Source organism: Sapajus apella, unplaced genomic scaffold, assembly GCF_009761245.1.
Source record: "Sapajus apella isolate SASKATOON/1434 unplaced genomic scaffold, GSC_monkey_1.0 scaffold7, whole genome shotgun sequence".
NCBI lineage: Eukaryota > Metazoa > Chordata > Mammalia > Primates > Cebidae > Sapajus > Sapajus apella.
This window is the reverse complement of record NW_022436947.1, coordinates 16,328,646-16,341,836: the sequence shown is the minus strand read 5'-3', so window position 1 is coordinate 16,341,836 and position 13,191 is coordinate 16,328,646. Positions and strand designations below refer to the sequence as shown.

Below are 13,191 nucleotides of genomic sequence, written 5' to 3'. Positions count from 1 at the left end.
TGTCCTATGACACAGTAATTCCACTACAAAGTATATATGCTCAACAGAAAAGCATATATTTACCGAAAATAGTATATATGTACAAGTATATTTAGTAGAGCCAAAACACAAAACTAACTAGCTGCCCAATAACATTAGAACACATAATTGTAATTCATTCACACAATGAAATATTAGAGAGCAATGAAAAGGAATGAACTAAAGTATCAATATAATCAAGCATCAAACACAATGTACAGTGAAAAAAGCTAGATACAATTGATATAATTACATAATTAAATTTAAATAAATACCAAAAACATACAAGCTAATCTATGACGTTGCAAGTTCAGTAGTAATGCTTAGGAGTGTAATGACTAGAAGCGAGTATAAAGAGAACTTCCAGGATGCTGGCAATGGTCTTTTCTTGGTTTAGATGCTAATTACAAATGTGTTATTCTCTTTGCAAAAATCATTATGCACAATTTGTACTTATATACTGAATTTATATTTAATTTTTCTATATGTACATTTGCTTAAAAAAATTGCCTCCAAGAAACATACCTTAGTTGACTAAAATTATGACTGCTTGGATCATGTTACAGTGTACTCAATAATTCAAGTGTTACTATTTTTTTTTCCCTTAATGAATGAATGAGTTCTCTATCTGACCAGATCACAGACTTGAAGTCCAAAATTGTGTCCTCTATTTACTTAATAGCCTTGCCCAACCCTTGGATATCATTTCACAGACATTTACCAAGTTCCTGCTAAGTACAAGGCACTAATCATGGAAAGTACCAAAAAAAGAAAAAAGAAAAAAAAAAAACTCTTCTTCCTGACATATAGTTGGCCCCTGTATCTGCAAGTTTTGCATCTGCAAATTCAACCAACCTAAGACTAAAAAATATTCAGAAAAAGTTTAAAAAAAAATTATAGTATAACAATAAAAAAATACAAATTTTAAAATATAAAGTATAACTAGTTAGATGGCATGTATATTGTATTTGGTATTATAAATAATCTAGAGATGATTTAATGTAAATGGTGGGGAGAATACCCATGGGTTACAGGCAAACAATATAAGGCTTGAGCACCCTCAGATTCTGATATCCATAGGGGCTCCTTGAATTAATCCCATGCAGATACAGAAAAATGACTGTAACTCAATTTTCTACAAATAGCTGTTTACTTAATAAATGTATTTATATTTAATTTCTTCAGAAAATTAATTTATTTTTCATACCTCCTTTTATGCTCTACCACCTTAACTTGCTTTTTCTCCAGACCACATTTATACCTAACATTACTTGATATAATTATTCATTGACTTTCCTCATTCCCCTAAAATGTAAACTCCGTGAAGGAAAGAACTAAATTTTATTAACAGGTATAACCCCAGTACCTAGAATAGTGTCTGAGATACACTTGGTTGTCAATAGTTGTAGAATGTTGTAGTTTATTTCCCATTTACTGCTCCAGACCATTCTAACCAACCACAGTCTTCATATAAGATCTACTTTTGTCCCTAAATGTTAGAAAGAAGCCCTTCCTGGCTTACTACAACTATCTGAGGGCTACATGGAGAATGAATTCTCCCTATGTAAGAATGATACCTAGGTAACAAGTACATCTATGTAAGAAGCAACATGTTAAGAGTCCAATTTTAAGTCAGTTAATCTGCTAAGATGTTTAAGTCACATAAGTGAAACTAGAAGCAGGAAGACCAGTTAGTTACTGCAATGGTCTAGGTATGAGAGTAAAGGGCTACGAAGTAGAATAGAAGAAATGGGAGGGAAAGGGAAGGGATAGTTGGGAAAAACTTTGCTGGGGGAAGACTAACTTTTCATTCTACAGATTTTTGTACTACTATTAATGTACTACCTATTGGAAATCATTTATATGTATGTGTGTGTGTGTACGTACATACGTACACACACACACATACATGAAGTCACATATTTGTATATTACAGGGAAAAAGTTAAGTAGAAACAGTTTGCTTATACTATATACCTTGTAGTCCAATCCGCAAAACAGCTATTTTATTTCCACGATAAGTTAAAGAAGAGGTAAGTGAAAGCCTTCCCTGAAATGAGAGAAAAAAAAAAAGTTATAGAGTCAAAGGCGTTTATAATAAAACCAAGATATAAATAAAAATTAGAATTTTTTATAGCAACAGTTTTATCTTTCAAGAAGTCAAAGTACTGTGTTCAAGTAAGACAAAGAACAGTCCTGAATTTTTCTAGAGAACAATCAGGTCTACAAATACTTCAAGTTTTATAATATAATTTCTTAAGTAACTTTTTAGTTAGGTACTAACAGTTCCTTATTTTCAGATAACTAGATCAACTTTCCCAGCTTTGTTTTAATCTGTTATATTGTTCTCTACCAAACAATAAAATGATGTTTGCTCCTAGAAAGAAAACTTTATAAAGCAAGATTTAGAAGTGCAAAATGGAAGTGTCACGAATAAGGATAGTGTGGACAAATCAACAGATTAAGATACAAGAATAGTTTAGTCTTTGTTTAGCTCCTGTAACTAAGATCTCTCTGTTTTAAAAAAGTTATTAGAGTCTCACATAAAATGAAGCACTTAACCTGGATGGTTTCTGTAATTTAAGGCTCTGAAATTTAATAATGCTATGAATATATTAGTGGGCTCTTTGAAAACTTTCACACAGAAATCTGATTTATTTAATAAAGTTTAAAAATAGATCCTATTAGCCTCCCAGGCTAAAATTTAAAAAAGTTTAAAAATAGATCCTATCAGCCTCCCAGACTTTGATATAGCTAACAAAATATACATCAATTTTACTTATAAAATAGAACTTAATTTTACTTACAGGAATCATAAATAAATATGTAGTTATCAACGCTGCATAATGATTCACAGTCAAAAGTAAAAGTAGTTACACTTAGAAGATAGAAAGCTGAAAAAAGTGACAACAAAACATTGGACAATCTGTAAATCTCAAAACTTTTCTTGACCCGTAAGAGAGCTGAAGTCACAGGGCAATCAACTAAGCAGAAATCTGAAAACAGCAAGGTACTTCTAATGAGAATAAAACAACTATTTTATTTCCATGATAAGTTAAAGAAGAGATAAGTGAAGCCTTCCCCGAGATGAGGAAAAAAAAAAAAAAAAATGGTTACAAAGAGCCAAAGTTTATAATAACGCCAAGATACAAAAAAAAAAAAAAGAATTGTTTATAGCAATTTGCTTACCTAAGGTAAACGACAAATGTTCCCAGACATCTGTAAGAAAAATTCATCTAACATTTTTAACGAATTGCTAAAGGCCAAGTATGAGGCAATGAAAACACATGAAACCCCTGAGCTGCAAACACAGGGGAATTCATTTTCATTTACAGGCGCTTCTCCACAGACCTGACAGGGTTCAGGATAAGAAGCAGGGCAATGGCAGCAGCAGTTACTGCATGAAAGGCAGGAAACTCTACTTGGATCTTTCTCCTCTTTCTTTCAGAACAAAGGCCTTAAAACACTGGGAGAAGGGAAAAAAAAAAAAAAAAAGTGTCAATCATAGAGCACTGGTGAAAACCTACTGCAGCTGGAAGGGAAGAACAGAAAAAAACACCTTATATCACTGTTAGGGATAGGCAGGAACAGGTACATAGGTGTAAGGCCCAGGCCTAAAGCTAGGGCAAAGCAAGATTATCGAGAAGGCCCCACTCACAAGACGTTTTTCAAAATGAAGGGAAATAATGCCCAGATAAATATGGGTCTACAGGCAAAAATGAAGAAGACCAGAAATGGTAAATAGGTCAGTAAATACAAAGACTATATTTTTTCCTTCTCTTAGTTTCCTTAAAAGACAACTCACTGTTTAAAGCAAAAGTAGTAATGTATGGTGGAATTTGTAATACATGTACAAGTAAAACATATAACAGCTGAAAGAACAGGAGAGTGAGTAAATGAAATTTCACTATTGTAAGATTCTTACATTTGTCCAGTGGGAAGGAAAAAGCAGGACATGAGAAATAACAAGTGTAACATGAGAAGTGGTACAATTAGTAGCTGTGAGTATGCCTTAATAAGGATGTATATTGTTAGTACTAGCACACCACTAAAGAAACAAAACAGGTATTGCTCAAAGCCAATGGAGAAAATAAAATAGAATAAAAAATATTTAACCCAAAAGAACTCAAGAAGGAGAACAAAACACAGGAAAGACAAAGGGAACTCAAACCGTTTGACAGACTTAAACAGCACCATATCAATAATTATTTTAAATAAATTGACTAAGTATGCCAATTAAATAGTGAGACTGCCAGACTGGATCAAAAACCATGATCCCATTATATGCTAAGAGATACTTAAAATACTAAACCATAAATAAGTTGAAAAAAATGTTTTTACAAAAATGGCATTCCATCCAAACAGTAAAGACAGGAATGTTACCAATGCTATATTATAATCAAAATAGATTCTAGGATAAGTTACCAGAGATTAAAGAAGGATATTTGATAATGATAAAAGGATCAATTTATCATGAAGATATAATGATCCTAAATATATATGTACTTAATAAGCTTCAAAATATGTTAATTTTCTTATAACTAATGGAAGAAACAATCCACTATCACAGTTGGAATAATCGTCTCCCAGTAATTGACACAAGTAGAAAAAAATCAGTAGAAATATAGAAGACCTAAGAATGCTATCATGCAATTTCACACAACTGACATTCATAAAACACTAAACCTCACAACTGTGAAAGTTGATTATACAGATTGGGTTATTTACATCTTACCCAACTAAATCAGAATCGAGGCACCTGGGGTAAAAAGCATTCTGGGCTCATAACGCCTGTTCCAGGGATTATCGGCAAGCCTAGATAATGAAACAGCCTGGCATAATCCTAAAACCAGTTTTACCCAGTAGCCGCTGAAAAGGCCTGTCCTGATTTTAAGACTAGTTTTATCTACCAATGTGTTTTCTCTTTCTAAGGAAACTCCCTAACTTTCTTTATTTTTCAGACACACGGAAGACCATCAAAGCCTGTGTTTATGTTCTAAATTGCAATTCTGATTTTTTATATACATTCCTAAAAACATTTTGCCATGAGGTTTGTCTCCATATATTTTAGTCTGACTCTGATACAACTAATGAATGAATACACATTCTTTTCAAGGTACAGATGGAATGTTCAGGAAGGTAGACCATTTGCAGACCCACAAAATAAGTCTCAATAAATTTTAATAAAACTGAAATCTTGCAGAATAATATTAAAAATGAATAACATATTTAGACACATCCTCATTCTCAGTAATCCCTACTCAAGTATTTCTTTAACCTTTCGTCCTCGTTAACTGCAACTTTTCCTTTCTCCATTCCTTTACATCAAAATATATTTTTACTATGAAAGAGGATATTTATTTAGAATGAGAAATCACAATAAATTACAAATTATAAAAGCTGAAAAACTATACAAAAATGTAAAGTTCCAGAAAAATAACCTCAATTTTAAATTAACTCACTGTATGATATACCTTTTTACACATTCGTTTTTGCTATACACCTTTTAATGTTTTCATGTTTAATTTAAAATATTGGTTTCTACAAAGACTATAAATATATTAAAAATATAAAAATAATTCTATTTCCCCTGTAGCATAGTTGATTAAAATTTGTTTTTTGCTGTTGACGTTTTACAGCAGTTGTATTCAACTTCACTATTCAATATTGGTAACCTCATGAAAACTATTATCAAGTTTGAAAAAAAATTCCTATTAAGTTTCTTTTAAGAGCTGTTACATTTGTAGTTCATACTCTGATACCACTTCAGGCCCCATACCTTTCTGCGAGGCTGCCCGGTGAGTTGGAACATGTTTCGGGAAACCAATCCTACGCTTGGAGGGCTAGCAATAACCTGATTATGAATGAAAGTGACTGCAAACCACTTAAACATATCTCACTAAATCCAAACTAAATATATTCCAAAAGTTAACTTCCCCCTAGCTAAATTAAAACAAAACAAAAAAATTCTTAGCTGTTCCAAAGCCACTTGATAGAAGAGGAAATGTGATGGCAGGGAAGTAAATGTGGAGAGAGAAAGCAGTCTTAATTATCTGAGGTTAAAACATGTTGTGCAAATTCTTTAAATACACGTTGATTCATTTCTAAGCCTCCTAACAGGGTTTGAAGGGAGCTTGTTCAAGTGAAGTCTTTGAAGCTTGAGTTTCACTAGGCTCTGGCCAGCGGAGCTATAGCATATTATTTTCACTAAAAACAGAAACAATGAAAACTCCTTATGCAAAGATAGCAAGTTAGTGGTCACCACCTAGGGTTTGAGTGTGAGTGCATGTTGGGGAGAGGGAGGGCAGAATACATGGAAAAAGAAAATGTTGATGCACTCTTTTTTTTTTTTTAATTTTGTGTTTTCTATTTTATTATGAGTCAAGTTATATAAAAATTGTACTGTTTTTGAATATAGGAAAGAAAAGGGTAAAGGTGAAAAACATTTTTCTGATTTAATCATGGCCTCAGGAAAATACAACAGTGAGGAGAACAGAAAACAGGAGAAACATGATTCCACAGTAAGAAAGCAAATTAGAAGTTTGCTCTAGTATCCCTAAATTATTTCCAGTCAATTCTTTTTTCTTTTTCTCTTAAAAATAGGACAAACAATTAAGAATTTTTTGAAAACCTTACTTAGAAAATACACTAGTAAGCAACTTGAGAGATAGCTAGTGCTTAAGATCAGAGTAGAGCCTTTACTCTAATTTTAACTTTATTCTCTATTCTCCTTATGCATTAACATTGTTTTTCCCCCTTTTTGGTTTTTTTTTTTTTTTCCATTCAACTTTGTTTCATCTCACTTGACAGCAGTGGTTATGGAATTGATTTTAGTTAACATAAAAGCCATTCACTCTGATTCAAATGCAAAACAGACTCAGCTAAGATTTTTTTAAATTTAATTAATTTATTAATTAAATGTAAAATTAACATTTTTCTCTTGAAAATAACACAGGTGCAACCTCAGTCTCTCTCTTTTTGCATTAGTAATTTTTAAATATTATAAGCAATTATACCAAAAGATTTCTGTATCTAAATTGCATATATGACTAGAATCAGATCTCTCAGGTATTTGCTTATTGGCGGCCTCCAGATGTTGGAGGTGTTTCTTATTTCCACATCCCTGCCTCCCTTTTGTCTGACCTTATTGATAGCACCCTGGGGACACCCAGAATATAGAGCCAGTGAGTTGAGCAATGGCTACATCATCAGCAAACACTTGACAAGTGACTCTGGCCTGGAAACAGAGAGGAAAGGATCGAATATTGGTGGGAGGGTGGCATGAGAAGATTCTATGGAGAAGGAATTTTTTATCATACTGGCAAGAAGGAAGAATGAAGTGGTCATCTAGGTCAGGGGATGAGCTCTTACACAGGAGCCATGTGCAGTGTCTGGAGACACATTTGGTTGTCACATTGGGACACAGATGCTCTTGGCATCTAATGCTTAGTTCTCAGGGATGCTGCTAAACATCCTACAGTACACAAGACAGGTTCCCACCACAAAAAATGACACAGTTTCAAATGTTCATAGTGCTGAGGTGGAGAAATCTTGCTTTATAAGAGAGAAAAGCCTGAGCGATGATGAAAACAGGGCATCTGAAGACTTGGTCCTCAGAACCAGAGGTGAGGAAGACAAGGTATGTTCACCAGATCCTGGCTTTCTTGTCCTGCGTGTCCATGAGACTAGATTTTAAAAGTTCTAACTCTTTTCCCATTTGCCCTGAGAATGCTCACTGATGGCACTGTGACTGCAGCATTTACTCAGAGATAACTTTGCCATGAAATAGCTTGCATTTATTATTATTGTTGCATCACTCTAGTATATTGTCTTTGGAAACAAAATATAGCATTCTATTCATAGCATTCTATTTTTAGTAGTGATAATTTCCATTTACAAAATATTCTTGATTGCTGAAAATGTTAAATCCTAGAAAACAGCATGCCTACCCATGATGTTAACATCATTCTTGAATAGTTGTTGGCTAAAGATTCATTTCATGAATCAGATTTTTCAAAAACAATTTTGATGATTTAGATAATTCTGATTTTAGTACTATTTAGAAATAATTCCAAAAGGTTCTATACTTTATTTTCACATCAAAAATCAGTCAGATTTGCTTTGGCCTTGAAGAATGTATTTATATAAAATTAAATGAGTGTTGGCAGCAAGCTGCACTTTAAAAAAAAAAATGACAAAAGTTATTCAGGGCCATAACTTCCATGATCAAATGATCAAAAGTAGAAAAAGGATTAAAATGGTTAACTAGATGTGTTCGTAGTATGTGTCTCCTCCATGGAGAAGAGCCAGAATAGTAAGTAGATACATTTCATCTAGGAGAGATGGATTCACCAGAGAAGTAACAGGATGTACTTGAAGTAAGCAAAGGGAGGTTTCAAGACATCTTGTGGGCCCCAAACTGCCTGAGCTGCAAGAGGTTCCTAGGCACAGGGAAACAGTAAAGAAAAAGCCACAGGGTTTCACATTCTGAAATGGACTTTTACAACCTTGAGTATGAGAGGAACTTTCAACCCACTAGGACCTTGGAACTGACAATAGATCTGCCTAAAGATCACATAGAGATCTGTAGGCAGAAAGGGAGCCTACATGGAATGCCACAGTCAAGTAGCCTATATACCAGGCTAAGCCTAAAGCAATAACGCCAAGCCTAAAGCAACTTCTGTGGGTGCCATTGTGAGAGCCTAGATATCAAGGACATATAGACATGGCTGCTGCCACTGTGCTGCTCCAAGGAGGCAGAAGGGGGACTGGATGCTCCTGCACATGTCTGGAAGGATCCCTACCACCCTGCTGCAGGGCTGCTGTTGAGACTAAAATATAATTGGACTGCACTCCCCACAGCTTCTTGCCTACATTGTTTGCCTGGGAGGGATGCCACTCTCCCTGGTCCAAGGCTCAAGGCATCACTTTCAGAGTTTTAGGCTGGGCTACACCCTACCCTTCAGCCAAATTTGAGCCGGCATGGCTGCAGCCACCACTCACCTGAGATGAGACAGGGAAATCAGGCTGTACTACACATACCTAGGACTATACCCACTGCCCTGCTACAGACTGCTGTGAGATCAAGATGCAAGGAAATTGTATTCCCCAAAGTTTCTTGCTCATACAGCTCAAATGAGAGAGGCCATGCCCTCTCTGGCCACAAGCCTAAAGCAGGCACCATTTTGAGAGTTTAATGCTGGACTGTGCTTCACCCTCAGGCAGAGTTAGAGTCAATATGGATGCACGGGCCACGTAGCCGGGCAGGGAACACAGAAGACCAAGCTCTCCTAAGCACACCTAGGAAAATACTCACCTGCTACAGACAGCTGTGAAACTGAGGAGAAGCCTACCCAACCCACTGCAGCTACCAATAACACCGTTATGAACTGCTTGGTTCCCAGGAGGTTACTCCATCACCATTACTCCCATTACTCACACCATAACAACTACCCAGGGGCCTAAGAACCCATCCACACACCTAGCTCACCACTCCTACTACTAACTTCTAAGCAAGCACCCGGAGGCCACAGAATTGGCCATACAGAACCCAGTAACACCAAGGTCAGTATGTGTGGCTCTAGGGCCTAAAAACAGGCACACCCAGCCCACTGCTGCCACCACCAGGGCCAGAAGACTGGCTTAGTTGGTGTCCATGTCTCCACCAAAACTTTACCACACCTCAACTAATAACCATACACTAAGCCACTGAGAAAATCACAGATATCACTGACCCATGTGTACTGCCAAAGAAGTCATATAAAGACCACACTACCACAGGCACCCCAAATCAAAGCCAAAGTATCTTAACCAACAACATATACAAATCTTCAGAAAATATTTCTTCCCTACAAAAATGTAATTTCAAAAAAATGGAACAAGCAATTGCTACACCAGATGCACAGATATCAAAAAAGGGCACAGGAAACACGAAAAAGCAGGGAAATATGACATCACCAAAAGACCACAACAATTATCCAGCAATAGATCTCAATTAAAAAAAACTCCTCAAAATGCCAGAGAAAGAAACCAAAATACTGATTTTAAAGTTTAATAAGATGCAAGAGAAATCTGAAAACCAATACAAAGAAATCAGAAAATCAATTCAGGTTATGAATGAGAGATTTACCAGTGAAACAGGTTTCTTTTTTTAAAAAAAAAAAAAAGAAAACAGACTCGACAAATTAAAAAATTGAAGAAAATACAAAATATATTCGAAAGATTCAATAGATTACACCAAGCCAAAAAAAAAATAATAATCTCAGAACTTAAAAGACAGAATGAATTTTGAAATAATGCAGTCAGACAAAAATAGGAAGAAGTATAAAAAGGAATGAGCAAAGCCTTTGAGATGTCTGGGGCTACTTAAAACAAACAAACATATGAATTATAGTATTCCTAAGGGGAAAGAGAGACTAGAAAGTATAAAAAATCTATTTCAGGAAATAATCAGTGAAAACCTTCAAAATCTAGCAAGAGAGTTAGATAACCAGATACAGGAGGCCCAGCTATCCCCAGGAAAATACACTGTAAAAGCGACTTCACCACAGCATTTTATACTCAGAATGTGTCAAGTCAAAGTTAAAAAAAATAATTTTAAAATTAGCAAGAAAGCATCTATCCAGTCACCTATAAATAAAACACTATAAAACTAACTGTACTTTTCGGCAGAAATCTTACAGTCCAGAAGAGAACGAATGGCATTTTCAAAGTGCTCAAAAACAAACAAACCACAACAAAAAACTGTAAGCCAAAAGTTTTATATCCTGCCAGAATAAGCTGAATAAATCAAAGAGAAATAAAAAATTTCCCAGACAAGCACACACTGCGGGACTCAGTAGAAAAAAAAGTAGAAGGATCACAAATTAACACATTAGCGTCACACCTCAAGGAAACTAGAAAAACAAGAACAAACAAAACTCAGAGTTAGCAGAAGCAAAGAAATAATGAAGATCAGAGCAGAATTAAATGAATAAGAATAATAAAAAAAGAAAAAAAACAAAGGATCAATGAGACAAAAAGTTGGTTATTTAAAGACAGAAACAAAATTGATAAACTGCCAGCTAGACTAACCAAGAAAAGGAAAGAAAAGATCCAAATAAAATCAAAGAGGAAAAAGTAGAAATTACAACTGATACCACAGAAACACTAAAGATAATCAGAAACTATCACGTATAACTATATGCTCATACACTAGAAAACCGAGAGAAAACTGATGAATTCCTGGAAAAATACAACCTCCCAAAATTGACCCAGGAAGAAATAGAATTCCTGAACAGATCAATGATGATACCAAGGTTGAATTAGTAATTTAAAAATCTCCCAATAAAAGAAAGTCCAAGACCAGATGGATTCACAGCCTAAATATACAAAACACACAAAGAACAATCACCAACCCACCTGAAATGATTCCAAAACTACTGAGGAGAAAATTCTCCCTAACTCATTCTACAAGGCCTGTATCACCCTGATACCAAAAGCAGACAAAGATACACAAAAACAAAAACTATAGACTAATATCTCCGATGACATCGATGCAAAATTCTCAACAAAATACTAGCAAATTGAGGCTGGGCATGGTAGCTCACACCTGTAATTCCAGCACTTTGGGAGGGCAAGTTGGGCAGATCATAAGGTCAGGAGTTTGAGACCAGCCTGACTAACATGGTGAAACCCTGTCTCTACTAAAAATACAAAAATTAGCCGGGTGTGGTGGTGCACGCCTGTAATTTCAGCTACTTGGAAGGCTGAGGCAGGAGAATTCTTGAGTCCTGGAGGTTGCAGTGAGCCAAGATGGTGCCACTGCACTCCAGCCTGGGAGACAGAGTAAGAATCTGTCTCAAAAATAAAAAAAAATAAAAAAAAAAATACTAGGAAATTGAATCTAACAGCATGTCAAAAAGATCATGCACCATGATCAAGTGAGATTTATCTCAGGGATGCAAGGATGGTTTAACATACACGAATCAGTAAGTGTTACACATCGCATAAACAGAATTAAGGACAAAAACGAGATGATCATCCCAACAGATGGAAGAAAAAGCATTTGATAAAATTCACCTTCCATTCATGGCAAAAATCCTCAACGAACTAGACACAGAAGGAACATTCTTCAACATAAGAAAGGCCATGTATGACAAATCCTCAGCCAACATCATAATGAATTTGGGAAAAGTTTAAAAGATTCCCTCTAAGAACTGAAACAAGATAAGGATAGCCACTTTTACCACTCTTGTTCAATATAGTACTGCAAATCCAAGGCAGAACAATGAGGCAAGAGCAAAAAGCAAAAGGCATCCAAATTAGAAAAGAAGTAGTCAAATTATCCCAGTTGGCTAATGAGATGATCTTGTATGCAGAAAATCTTTGGACTCCACCAAAAATCTCTTAAGTTGGTAAATTAATTCAGTAAAGCCTCAGGATACAAAATCAATGTAAAAAATCAGTAGTGTTTCTATACAACAATAAAAATCTAGCTGAGAACTAAAGCAAGGACGCAATTCCACTTACAATAGCTACAAAAATAAAACAAAACACCTAGGAATGTATTTAACTAAGAAGGTGAAAGATCCCTGCAAGGAAAACTAGAAAAGACTGACGAAGGAAGCAAAGGAAAAATACAATCTTTTGTGAACAAGCAAGCACTCAGAGATTTCATCACCACCAGGCCTGCTTTACAAGAGCTTCTGAAAGAACCACTACAAATAGAAAGGAACAACCAGTATCAGCCTTTCTAAAAAATACCAAAAAATAAAGAACATCAACATAATTAAGAAATTACATAAACTAATGGGCAAAACAGCCAGCTAACATTAAATGGCAGTATCAAACTTACATATATTGTTATTAATTCTAAATTTAAATCGACTAAATCCCCCAATCCAAAGACACAGACAGGCAAAAAAAGCCAAGACCCATTGGTATGCTACATCCAGATCCATCTCACATGCAAGGATACACAAAGACTCAAAACAAAGGGATGGGGAAAAATTTGCCAACCAAATGGAGAGAAAAAATAAATAAATAGAAAGCAGGAGATGCAATTTTTGCTGATGAAATAGACTTCGAAGCAACAAGGATCAGGAGCGGCAAAGAAGGATATTACATAATGATAGGGGGATCAATGTAACAAGAAGAGCTAAAGATCCTAAGTATATACGCACCCAATACAGGA

General features: G+C 35.2%; 1 protein-coding gene across 7 annotated transcripts in view; it reads right to left on the bottom strand.

The window, feature by feature from the left end:
- POT1 (protection of telomeres 1) overlaps positions 1 to 13,191 on the bottom strand; it is a 102,131-nt gene that overhangs the window by 83,900 nt on the left and 5,040 nt on the right. For 4 of the 7 annotated variants that reach the window (XM_032276091.1, XM_032276098.1, XM_032276094.1 and 1 more), the window contains one exon: positions 1,995 to 2,067. The exons of the other annotated variants lie outside the window; for them this stretch is intronic. The gene's annotated coding sequence lies outside the window, so the exon portion shown is untranslated. The remainder of the gene's footprint in view (positions 1 to 1,994; positions 2,068 to 13,191) is intronic. 7 annotated transcript variants of the gene reach the window in all.